Source organism: Dreissena polymorpha, chromosome 2, assembly GCF_020536995.1.
Source record: "Dreissena polymorpha isolate Duluth1 chromosome 2, UMN_Dpol_1.0, whole genome shotgun sequence".
Classification (NCBI taxonomy): Eukaryota; Metazoa; Mollusca; class Bivalvia; order Myida; family Dreissenidae; genus Dreissena; species Dreissena polymorpha.
This window is the reverse complement of record NC_068356.1, coordinates 95,925,702-95,939,978: the sequence shown is the minus strand read 5'-3', so window position 1 is coordinate 95,939,978 and position 14,277 is coordinate 95,925,702. Positions and strand designations below refer to the sequence as shown.

Sequence of the window (14,277 nt, the reverse complement as noted above, 5' to 3'; positions counted from 1 at the left end):
TCTATATATCTCAATAAGTAAACGTGTCACTTCAAAATGATTTAAAACAGTTTACATTAATAAAAATAGAAGGAAAAATAAAAACTAAAATCACCAAGAGATTGCCAATCAATATGGTCCCCTAACGGTGAAACTCCAGCATTGTTAGTATTTATTTTATTTTATTTTTTGTTGCCATAGCAACCAGAATTCTTGACCTAAGAACAAAATGAAATGACATGCATAATCTCCATATTGCCATCTATCAATGTTTCAAGTTTCATGAAAAAAGATGAAGAATTTTTAAAGTTATCGCATGATCCATAAAAGTGTGAGGGACAGACTGACAGTCACACAGAGCGCAAACCATAAATCCCCTCCGGTTTCACCGGTAGGGGACAATAAACCTAAACATGAGACATATTTTTGTAAACGTAATACAATTGCACATAAACCTAGCATCCAATGCTTCTATTTTGCGTTCATATTACAAATAGCTATCAAATAGCTTATTTTAATACACACATAAAGGTTTAGCTAAAATGTCTTTGAAGAACGAGTTACGGTATTTCATAACTATGTCTACTATTGTTTGTTTGTTTTTTGTCCATACTTGCGAAACTTAATTACATAATAAATTTGCTAAAGCATACGATTATTACACGTAAGTATTAATAGCAATTACGGCAAAATGAGGGCAAGTATATAAGTTTATCTAGCTAGAAAGAGCGCAGCTTATCTCTTGGCTAAGGCTTCACGAACAGCAGAATTACTAGTGTCTTAGGCTTTTCCGTAATTTTCATCTTGGCTAGACTAATAATTGCCCTGATTGCATTGTATCGACTGCGTCTCTTTAACACAGAACTGTTGAACGTGTAACCAAAAAAGTAATATCTAATCCTATATACATGGTAATATGCATGGTATTACCCAAAACAAGTCCGTGAATGCAAACGTCTAATTTGTCTATGAAACAAAGGCAATATTTAACAAAGAAAACCTTTAAAATACAATGCATATTTTGATAATTCTTTCGATACTAATAATGTGGTTCACGGTGACAAAAATCATACATAGGACGGCCCAAACGCATACAAAAATGATCCACAAATAGCCGCGGAACGGAGATCGGTGCATGTTTTCATCGGCCATCGTCTGACGTCTGGCGTAAAACACGAGCAAAGCCGGGATCATATACTGGATACCAGCCCCTGCATAGGAGCCGGTAATTCCGACTAGGAACTCGACTTTGTTGGTCGCAAGAGCAATTCCAAACAGAGGAATGAGCGCAACCAGGGAAAAGACTATTCGGTCCACGAATAATGTGTACGGTCTTTTTTCATTGTAACATATCGCTTTCAGATTGTTACGTAATGTAATGGAGATGATAGGAGAGTTTGTACTAAGCATGCATACGGGAAATAAGGCGAGAAAGTATTGTATGAATTTCACTCGAGTAATGGATTTCTATTCGTCGCACACATCTGGCTGAAAGACGTTCAGCGTGTAAAGGTCATCTATCTCCTGAAAGGCGTAAATACCCGTAAACGAGACAAGAACGTAAAAGAGAAGGATCAACAAATAGTCCGCTGCCAGCAAATTGTACAGCTTGGACTTGTTTCTAATTGGGGTAATGAGCGACGGCAGCGAGTGGTGACTCAAGAATGCGTACACACAAACGCCGAACAGATTGGGTACACCGCCTATGCTCGCCACGGATGGGCGACCTTGTCCTTGCTTCTTGGAGATGCGTATCACGGCAAGCACGATCATCATTCCGAACGCTCCAAATAAATAGAACATTATTTGCGGTCTGAAACGCTATGATAATCAACTGCTATTGCAGTGTTTTGTTTTGTTGTTATTTGTATGTTTGTTGTGGATTTCGTTTTTTCATATAAGGAATCTTCATTTCATGTGAGAAAATCAAATGTAATGCAATCTAAGTTAATACGTGGCATTTACGTATTGGTTGCTAACATTGGTCATTACACTAACTCATTTAGTTTTGAATTAATGACTTAGTTTCAATCCGTTTGAACAGCCGTTTAACGGTATATTTTTTAACTAAGTTTACATTCGCCACATAATCAGAAGACTGCTTTCAAATATCCCTACAAATATTCACTAACCAATCCAACGAGACAGCGAGGTAAAGTACTGCAGGTATTTGGTCTTCTGTACATTGAAGAACGTGAATCCGCCCAGTGGAACGAAGAACCCGGCCTGCATTGACATAAAAAGATTTCAAGATTCGCGTAAGAAACAAAATATGACAGTCGTAATACTTTGTGTTTTTCGTGGAATGAGTCAAAGTACAATATTCAAAGCAGACCCAGATGAAAACCAGTAGCGATGACCATACGTCCGAACGTGGGCGAAGAAGAATTAAACAATAGATGTGTTTGTCAGAAACACAATGGCCCCTTCTGCGCCGCTTTGAAGCCATATATTTGACCTTTGACCTTGAAGGATAACCTTGACCTTGACCATTCACCACTCAACATGAACAGCTCCATGAGATACACATGCATACCAAATTTCAAGTTGCTATCTTCAATATTGCAAAAGTTATGAACAATGTAAAAGTTTTCGGACGGACGCACGGACGGACGCACGGACAGACGCACGGACTGACGGACAGTTCAACTGCTATATGCCACCCTACCGGGGTCATAAAAACAAACATACATACAAACAAAAAGACTTGAACTCTGTCAACAATAAAAGGCAGTACGTATCCTACCTGCGAAAATGTACACACTAAAGGAACACGAACGTGAAATCTTATATAGTGTTATCTTATATAGTGTTAGACCAAATTGAGGAATATATCAGTCTAGGACTTGCCTTTAAGTAAGATTAATATGTTGTATCGCAATGTGGAAAATGGGAAAACTTAGATTTAAAAAAAATGAAATATTACTAAAATATTACAATTTTACAGCAAGTAGCAAGTAGTCCCAATGGAAGATAGATTGCAGAAATTGTCAAAATGTAATAATTGTAGATATTGTGGATGTGACAGTTATTAATTGTATTTCTTTTTAACTTAATTTCATCTGAAAAAGGGTACATAGTCAAACAAAATTAAGCGAGTACAACTTTTATGACCGTATCAGCACAGGAAAAAAAACGGAAACTTAAATACAAACAAAATCTTAAATACAAAATTGGTTTCGTTTAATAATTCCGTGGTATTCTTTGTTATTTGTAAGGTAATGGGTGTAAGAAAATATAACTTTGTGGTGAAACCTTCCCTCATATGGACACAAATATGGTATGCACTCAACTATAGAGGAGAGCAGTTAAGAGCTAGACATCGCCTGTAGAACAGTTGTGAGCAAGTTTACCCTCGTTCGTTCTTCGGTTGCAAACATCGCAAACAATTATCTTGGTCTTCATGCATGTATAGCAAGATTGATAACAATATATTCATGAGTTTATATTAATTCGAGGACATCTACATATTCTTTAAATCTGAGCGATGGATAATCATGTATTTTTTCAAGTAAAAACACCTCTCGCAACCGTAGGCCGTAATACTATATACATGGTAATAAGCATGGTATTACCCGAAACAAGTTCGTGAATGCAAACGTCTAATTTGTCTATGAAACAAAGGCAATATTTAACAAAGAAAACCTTTAAAATACGATGCATATTTTGATAAGTCTTTCGATACTAATAATGTGGTTCACGGTGACAAAAATCATACATAGGACGGCCCAAACGCATACAAAAATGATCCACAAATAGCCGCGGAACGGAGATCGGTGCATGTTTTCATCGGCCATCGTCTGACGTCTGGCGTAAAACACGAGCAAAGCCGGGATTATATACTGGATACCAGCCCCTGCATAGGAGCCGGTAATTTCGACTAGGAACTCGACTTTGTTGGACGCAAGAGCAATTCCAAACAGAGGAATGAGCGCAACCAGGGAAAAGACTATTCGGTCCACGAATAATGTGTACGGTCTTTTTTCATTGTAACATATCGCTTTCAGATTGTAACGTAATGTAATGGAGATGATAGGAGAGTTTGTGCTAAGCATGCATACGGGAAATAAGGCGAGAAAGTATTGTATGAATTTCACTCGAGTAATGGATTTCTATTCGTCGCACACATCTGGCTGAAAGACGTTCAGCGTGTAAAGGTCATCTATCTCCTGAAAGGCGTAAATACCCGTAAACGAGACAAGAACGTAAAAGAGAAGGATCAACAAATAGTCCGCTGCCAGCAAATTGTACAGCTTGGACTTGTTTCTAATTGGGGTAATGAGCGACGGCAGCGAGTGGTGTCACAAGAATGCGTACACACAAACGCCGAACAGATTGGGTACACCGCCTATGCTCGCCACGGATGGGCGACTTTGTCCTTGCTTCTTGGAGATGCGTATCACGGCAAGCACGATCATCATTCCGAACGCTCCAAATAAATAGAACATTATTTGCGGTTTGAAACGCTATGATAATCAACTGCTATTGCAGTGTTTTGTTTTGTTGTTATTTGTATGTTTGTTGTGGATTTCGTTTTTTCATATAAGGAATCTTTATTTCATGTGAGAAAGTAGTCCCAATGGAAGATAGATTGCAGAAATTGTCAAAATGTAATAATTGTAGATATTGTGGATATGACAGTTATTAATTGTATTTCTTTTTAACTTAATTTCATCTGAAAAAGGGTACATAGTCAAACAAAATTAAGCGAGTACAACTTTTATGACCGTATCAGCACAGGAAAAAAAACGGAAACTTAAATACAAACAAAATCTTAAATACAAAATTGGTTTCGTTTAATGATTCCGTGGTATTCTTTGTTATTTGTAAGGTAATGGGTGTAAGAAAATATAACTTTGTGGTGAAACCTTCCCTCATATGGACACAAATATGGTATGCACTCAACTATACAGGAGAGCAGTTAAGAGCTAGACATCGCCTGTAGAACAGTTGTGAGCAAGTTTACCCTCGTTCGTTCTTCGGTTGCAAACATCGCAAACAATTATCTTGGTCTTCATGCATGTATAGCAAGATTGATAAAAATATATTCATGAGTTTATATTAATTCGTGGACATCTACATATTCTTTAAATCTGAGCTATGGATAATCATGTATTTTTTCAAGTAAAAACACCTCTCGCAACCGTAGGCCGTAATATGTAGCAATTATGATATTTGTGTGTTAGAAATTTATGATAAAAAGGGACATTTCGTTAGCAGTTTTAACGAATGATAATACAAAAATGCGCATGCAAACAATCATAGCATACACACAAAAACATGCAATTTTGAACGTTGTACTTTGAATAATGTGTCAGTACTTCGTCTAAAAAGAGCTTTTCTAAGGCGGACAGACGCACAATCGTCTAGCTTGAACCCAATTAACTTAGTTGCGACCTTGCGAAAATATCACTAGCAAACATCCCCAATATAAAGTTTGGCTAATTATTATCATGTTTATCGTGTGCATCTAAAGGCTACAAAAACCGTACCAAACAAAATGCAATTTATATCATAATGTGTCTGCTGCCACTGTATAAATATCAAAACACTATTCAATTCATAGCCAGAAAAAAAAATATATTTATTAAGCGTTAAAATAGCTCTCTGGAGAACCTACAAGTACAAAACCAGCTTGCGTCGATTCGTAGTTGGCAGACAACGCAGGGGAAGGCATTGAAGGCGTTTCCAGTCACACACAAACTATGGTTATCATAGTGAAGTAGGTGTAGTTTTCGCCTGGCGACCGTCGGTATAATCAAAAACGTTTTCAGGGTCCTTGAAACGGCAAAAGAAACTGTTTGTTCATAAACAGGAAACATTTGGAAATTGACCGTTATGCATATGACATTTACCGGTCAAAACGGGAATAAACGTTAAATAATTTGTGATAAAACTGCTATTATTTAATTAATAATAGTTGTATACGTATTGATAAAACTTTCATATCATGAGTATTGAGTATTTCTGAGCGAAATCAAATCATTATATGACAACTTCAACTACGTTTGTCTAAGTTTCTATAATGAACACAGCTATTTAAATAGTATTTAAAATCTGAATGTAAAATCATCGATTGGTATTGGAGGAACAAATACTTCTTGCCGTAAGAAACATGACCAAATAACGGCAAAATATTATAAATTACGATGACTCAATATTGATCATAACTCAGTGTAAATATTTCCCACGGCGTTCCAATAATTCAATCTGTGCTAAGACAAGACGAGAGTCTTTATCAAAATGAATTTGTCTTAAGGTAACGCCATCATGAAAAACTCAAAAGTGTCACATTATAACGGACTAGCAAATCATTGGGGCATTTGTTAACATTCCGCAGTCACGATCCTGCGGTTGTCGCACTCTTGAGCACTTAACTAAGCTGCAAATGGCAGTTTTATATTTTGCACGTAGTTATTAGAAGCAAAACTAAAAATGAGAACACGCAAATCCACAGTTATATAGCTTCAGCCATTGAGCAGATAAAAAGGATATTAACTATGCTGACTATTTTAAACTTCTTAGAATGGGAAATATTTTATGCGATCGTGCACAATTAAAGTACAATTATGCGAACCATATTGCCCGATGTGCAAATCAATTTCATTGTGTTTGAGCATTTTCCAATGTCCGAGTCATCTGATATTCATTAACAAATTCTCAGACATCCACAACTCATTTACAATTCCGCATGTATGTACGACAATTATATACATCTGTGTGTACATTATGCAGTATCCCATACATATCCGGAACTCAATTTCAGAATTCCATAAATCCGACAATCATTTACAATTTCGATTTATTTATACACTTATTAGCAGTTATTATTATTCATGTACATTATACCCCATATAACAGGTACTGACCCAAAAAACACATACCTGAAGAGTTCATACAATTTGATTATTGGAAAGACAAGCTTAACTTTCAAGATATTAACCAAAAAACCATCTTAAGCCAACCAATCATATTAACTATTGACAAAAAACTTAGAAACTTCCAATATAATCCGTGAATGTTATGTTATTCTTGTTATATGCAATCAGAAACCAGGACCTACGTAATTTGGGATTGTCATTTCATTCAAATGTTTTTGATGCATAAAAAAACTTTATTTACAACAAGTTAGAAAGGTTGGAAAACATCGAACTTAATTTTGCAATTACATCATTCTGCAATTTAACCATAGCTGTTTCAAACAATGCACGAATTATAAACTCTGTAGTATTGTTAGCTAAATATTTTATCTTTAAATGCAAACAGGAAAAAAACACAAATAGATGCTTTTGTGTTCTTATTTTTGACTAACAAAATAAACTTCAAGAATGAATCGCGACCACACTAAATAAGCTAGATATATTTAATACTCGCCGGGCGCCTGTTATGCCCAATTAGTATACCAACACTAACAACCAGTTTTAAATATACTTTGTAACATATGTACACCTACCTTAAAGCAACATACACTTTTTTCACATTTTTGTTTTAGTTTTTACACTGTTTTTAACATATTTTAACCGCATCAACCATATTGTTTAGAGATGTTGTGTACCATCAGGAGAATCGGGAAAATGTTTAAAACAGAGATATATTTTTGTGTATATCATCTTAATGAGGGAAATAAACAATGGAATTATAAACAATATTGTTTAACCAACGAAATTAAATGTTTGCTATTATGGTTTTTACTGTCCTTGATGCATTATGCGAAGTATTACGTTCAAACAAAATTCACAATGTTCCGGACTAAATGCAAATTATAGAATATTGTTCTGATACAGCTGTAAACATAGAAGAGAAAATGTGGAGTTCTTAATCTGCACAACAGCAAATAAATTTGTCCAATTGAAAATCAAACGAATAGTTCTCTGGACAACCAACGAATACGTTTACATCATGCGTAAAGTTATTACTTAAAACGACGCGAGATAGCGGATCAAGTCAAAATCGAAAAGCAACATGTAGCAATTCAAACTCTAACGCTATGATCTCATTATACAATTGGCCCCTCGAGATCTTAATAATGTTGGCATCTTGGTGTTCCTGTCAGTGTCTCTATAAATGTAAGACTTCCGTTGCAATTGAATTAACCCATTTATTCCCAGTGGACTCTCCCACCCTTTATAAATACGTTCAATTTATTTCCAAAAGTAGGGGTGTCTGGTATATTTATTTCTATATTTAGAATATTTCTTACAGAAATTTATTTAAGCAAACAGCGCAGATCCAGATGAGACGCCGCATTATGCGGCGTCTCAGCTGGGTCTACGCTGTTTGCAATGTCCCTTTTTCAGGACGCCATGCATGAATGGGTTAAAATTGATAAGTTAAATTGTCGTCGAAATGTTGATCCAAATATACGACAGTTTTAACGACAGAAAGCAAGCAGCAGTAAACTTTCTGTTGCAGAAAAAGGCAACTGCAAATGCCAGCTTTAGCGGCATACACATTTCACAAAGTTCTGCAAACCGAGTGCGGAAACAGGTTTCAAGGTTTCCAATGAGCGTCAGAGAATAGTTACATTGAAATGTTTGAATTTGATCTAAAATAAGTAGATGTTGGAGTTCGACATATGTCTTCAACCAACATGGACTAAACCTATCCCTACACATATATTTAATTGCAGTACATCTAAAGTCTGCCAGTCAGACTGTTATACAAAAAGTATACAAACACATACGTGCAAACGCATTTAATCCAATATCAGTAAATTTCAAACTTAGCATCGGCTATGCATTGTGCACACATATCAGAGGTGTCTAGTGTCTAGTATTTAGGGCTATAGTGGCGGATTTTTCTATTTTTATTAACTGTTAAAAACTCATTTAACAACACAAAGGTGATCGCAACGTGAAAATTGGCAGAGACACATATTTAATCAAATTAACATGTACTTTTGAATTATATATTTTATATTATATATTTTTAAATTATATACATTTTACCTTTTAATAAAGCAAGTATGTTTTTGCTAAAGTGCGGACGGCATTTTGATGCAATTTTGCTATCGTATGTTTAACGAGCAATCTAGCTTAAATTATGTACCACAGTGACATATGTGAATTATTAACATATTATAAGTAGACTTCAAGTAATTGAAAAAGTCGGACAATGGTGGTTTGTGGGATGAAGAAGTGCGCAGTTTTAACCGCCTCTAGAACGCCCATACATACACAAGCAAACAGCTGTACGAGTATCCAGTCTTAAGGGGGCATATAATGGCTATATCGAAAGTACATTACCATGTGTGTCTGTTATTACAGTTCAGTATCAGACAGATGCTCAAGCGGTACCGATAGACTTGCAAATATTCATAGAGATAATAAATGCTTTGTCTTCGACGCTTTGTGAGGAACGAATTGCATGTTTGCAATTATGTTTTGGTATTAAGACACACGTCTACCTACAATACCAGTTACGCATGTATGGAATGTCATTGATGCTTCGAATGTTGATAGGTTATGATTAAAAACCAAGCAACGTTAAGGCTAAACACAATCTCATTCTCATTTGATTATATAAATAAAAACACAATTATAATAATGATCACTGTCTTTCAATGCCTTCGACGCCATCCGGGTCTGTCAGTACAATATCAAGTTTGTATCAATGACGAAAATTACAGAGAAATAATCCAAACGTAAAATTCTCAGAAAACGTTCTACTTAGATAAACAATAGCAATTGAGCAAGTTTCATTCAAAATACAGAATCAATATTCATTACAGAGCAAATGCAATAAAAAATAAACCACAACCTTTTCCAATAATTCGATTACATGCTTGAACTAATCTTCCTTATCAAAACACATTGTCCACGAGGGAGCCCTATTCAACAATCAACAGTGCATAATATAGTATTGCAAATCATTTAAGACATTTGTCAATATTAAATAGTCACAAGTCTGCAATTGTTGCACTTTTGTGAATTGAACAGAGATGAGGGTCAAATTTGTTTAACCAAGACGAAGTCAAAAATATTTTTTTAAATGGTAAGTGCAAAAAGAGTGAACGGTTGATGTCTACAGCTTCTGACATGTCAGGCAGTCCCATAAACGGTAAAGTAACATTTAATAATACTGACAATACCATGCTCCACTTCCATGTTAATGTGTTTGAGCCGCGTCCTGGGAAAAAAATGCTGAACGCAAGTGCATTCAGTGCATTCAGCCGAGCTTAACCCAGAACTACTATTATCACGATCGTAAAAAATATGTTCTCTGTTATACAAAACATCCACAATCGGTAACCTGAAAGATTTGTCAGTACCATGCAATCAACAAATGCAATCAATTTTATTACAATTATTCATAAAACATAAATGAATTAAAACACGTATTTTCATTAAATTGTATGTGCTTTATTATTAGCAAATGCAAACAATAAACATAATTTCCAAAGTAGTGTTAATTGTGCGAGAATACATTCTTATCGAGATTCCACGCAGTCGACGCTCATTTTAGAAAAAAAGAAATTACTGTTGTATATCAAAACCTCATTAATAGTATAGCCCATATCTGCGACACTAATATCCAATATTTGCAGCATCATTTATAGTATATCATATATCCGTCAGTTCTTCACAATAATTGACAGTCTATCTCATATATCCGACATATACTTTCAATAAATCCAATATACCAGACATATAGTTACAGTATACCCCATATGTCTGATATTCGTTTAAAGTATGTCTTATATATCTCAATTCGTTTACAGAAATTCACCAATTTTCGACACTCATGTATATTTACCCCACACTTATCGCACATGTCATGGCCGTCCAATGAGATGTCATGAGTTCCAGTATGGGTCACTATTAGAGATTTGCAGGCCGTTATTCCCAGTCGATTCAACAAACACTATTGACTATAATTAAATACTAATTGTTGGGGCCACTGATACAGAGGACGTGCTGTTAATGCACTCGCGTTTTTTTCATGGGTTGTACTGAATATATATTTAAAAACACATTTTTGTTTACAGTCTACCGTTATTAATTTGCTTCTTTCGGGTAAAATACAAGCGCCACAACCTGTACACATGTTGAAAAAAAAGTTTTCCAAAACACTTTATAGATTTATAACAATAAATGGCGTCATTTCTGAAAAAAATATATATATTTTACAATACTATAACAACCTTTCTTAAATGTTTTTCTTTTCTTAAATGAATCTTGGATATTCAAATAATACGATTGTTTAAATACATTATATTCAATACGAATTTATCTTGATTAAAACTTTCCATTTTGATTATTTCACTGCTATAAATACGAATATAACATATTCTACATCGCCAATATTGATTTATTCAGGTCCTTAGATGCGACTATTACACTTCTTGGTAGTAGTTTTTTATGCTGAGTATATACAAATTGTATTATGTTTATTACACAATATCTAGATAAATTTCAACGTCTATTAAGTAAAACACTTCCTAAATAATTTTGATAAAACAGGAAACACATAAATGATTCCGGACACACACAGATTATCATAAACAAAACAGACCACATAAACGTGATTGAATAAGCACTGTATGTTTTCTCAGTCATTACCAACCAGTATCGCCATTTTGCATCGGACATTTTATGATACAAGGAATACTTATGTGAACATCTTAAATGAAAACTGTCTCGTTAACAATCAAGCGGATCATAACTTCAATCGGTTTGTGAGGATTGTGAAATAACAATTGCATATATTAACCGATATTATGAATGCACGTTAACACTTTAATACGTCACATACTTGTATACTTTCTTGATTCATAGTCAACATTATTAAATATAGTAAGATTAATTTTTATGATTCCTCTTTCGGCACCAATCTTGTTTGCCCTCAAGTTACATAGATATATAAAACTTGGATATCAAAGGCAAATGCGACCGACACGGACACACATAATTAAGATAGTTCATGCACTAGCTTTCAATTTTTACACTGTGTTGGTTTTAGTTTAATACGATAAAGAAATCAACAACAAAAACGCGTTTTCATTCATTAGGGAAATGTGAAAATAAAACAGTCCAAATACGAAACGCCCATTCCTTATGCGTAACAATTCAAAAGTTCCTTACATCAATCCTTATTTAGAAAATGTCTTAACAATGACTAATTCGGGTTTTTTAAGATTTCACATGGCTCGACGTTCCATATTTTTCTGAACTAAATGACATATAATATCATTGATATACTTAAGATGGTTCAGCAAATATGATAAAGTTGGATTAACACCTTGGCCTTGATGTGTTTGCTTAAAATGCTGAATTCATCCTGCGACAATATTATGTTCGAATTGCTGAAGCTGCTGTTTTAGAGGCTGCTGCTTCAGATGCTGCTGATTCATATGATGATGATGATGATTATTATCAACCTTAAACCAGCAACAAAATGGTACTTCCAAAAGCACAAAAGTCAAATTCAGGGACACGTATTGATAGTTCATATCCAAACAGCAAGTTATGACAAGGCTTACTCAACAATCTCACAATCTTGCACGTCTGTGCATTGAAAGTGGATTTGAGCATCCATATTGTAAAGAACAGCACTATATTCAGAAAAAAGTAATTAGCCAACATATTTTGACGTTCAGACGTCTCGATTGCAGATTGCTTGATCCAAATGATGTTTTGATTATGCAATCACACACGAATATACTCAGGACGCTTGACCCAGCGCATAATTTGATCACGCAACGATGTACTGTTAAATCAGTGTCTTCAAAGGGTTCATACATGAGAAAACTCTCAGGTCTTATAAAGTTCTTTAACTCAGAAAGCCCAAAGCTTTATACATGAGTATACATGAAAGTGTCCAAAATGTTCATACCTTAGCACATATAAAATTCTTATCAGTTTTTTTTTAAATTAATACGGTGTATATTAATTGGGTTTATACCTAAACATACGATCATGTTTTATTCGGTGTGTAAAATATTTGTGTTAAAAGGGTTCATAACTTAGCACACATACATGTCTTATCAGGTTTGTTAAATCATTGTGTTCAAATGGTGCATACCTAGCACACATACATTGACAATCAGCTTTCTTAAATCAGAATTTATAAAGGGATCATCACTTGAACACATACAGATCTTATCAGGTTTTTTAAATCAGCGTGTCCATGGGTCCATACCCTAGAACACATACATATCATATAAGATTGGTTCAATAAACGCGATCAATCATTCATATCTTAGCGCCCATAATCGTCGTATCAAGGTTTTTTAATCAGTATGTTCAAAGGGTTTATACCTTTGCACACATGGATGTTGTGTCAGGTATGTTAAATCAGTGTGTTCAACGGGTCATAGATACATGGCATACATACATGTCTTTTCAAGCTTAATTCATAAGTGTGTTCAAAGGATTCATAACTAAACTCACACACATGCTTTATCAGATTTGTTAAATTAGTATGTTCCAGAGTTCATACCTTAGCACGCATTGATTCGTGTTTCATCAGATTTGTTTAATCAATGTTTTCAAAGGGTTCATACTTAACCACAGGTGCATGTCCTATCAGGTTTGTTAAATCCTTGCGTTCCCAATGTTCATTACTTAGCACACATACAGTTTAGACCAGGATTGTTAAATCAGTGTGCTTAAACTTAAAGGGTCCATACCTAAGAATACATTCATGTCTTAATACTTTTCATCAGTGTGTTCAGCGGCGTAATACCTGAGCTGCCATCATTTAATAAAGGGACCTGATCCTGTAAAGGATGTCTTTCATTGTTCTTTTATTTGCATTGACACTCTTTAAAAGATACTTTATCCCACTTTATTCATGCCAACTTTGGACAAAAAATGCGTATAATTATTCAGTTATAAAGCTTCTCTTTACTTATGGCTACAGGTTCGTAGCTTTGGGGATGAAGAAATCATCAAACAAAACTTAAAGAGGCATATCGACGGCATACCCCAATTAATATAAATATTATCGAAACAATGCATATTCCTATTTTTAAAGCAGGTGTTTATCTAATAACTATATAATATTAATGGAATTAATAAGAAAAAATCTAAGCGGTATTTGTTCGATATATGTTTCACTATTTTTTAGGGCATTAATAAAATCGAGATCTGTGTATCAAATCTAAAATTTATTTTTAAGAATAAAATGTAGCAAAATACCTGTAACGTCATGGACCTCGCCATCTTAATACTCGTATTGGTTTCATTTCATCGTGCGTCAGAGTGTTATGGTTCTTGTGTTGTGATCTCTATATAACCATTTGGTAGTTAAACGGCAATTGCAATGTAATGTATTCATCTGTTTTGATCTTTAATT

At 34.7% G+C, this 14,277-nt stretch overlaps 2 pseudogenes; both read right to left on the bottom strand.

Annotated features, from left to right (window-relative positions):
- Positions 1–981: 981 nt before the first annotated feature.
- LOC127869921 (transmembrane protein 104-like) lies at positions 982–2,211 on the bottom strand (annotated as a pseudogene).
- Positions 2,212–3,626: 1,415 nt separating this feature from the next.
- LOC127869920 (transmembrane protein 104-like) lies at positions 3,627–4,427 on the bottom strand (annotated as a pseudogene).
- Positions 4,428–14,277: the final 9,850 nt, after the last annotated feature.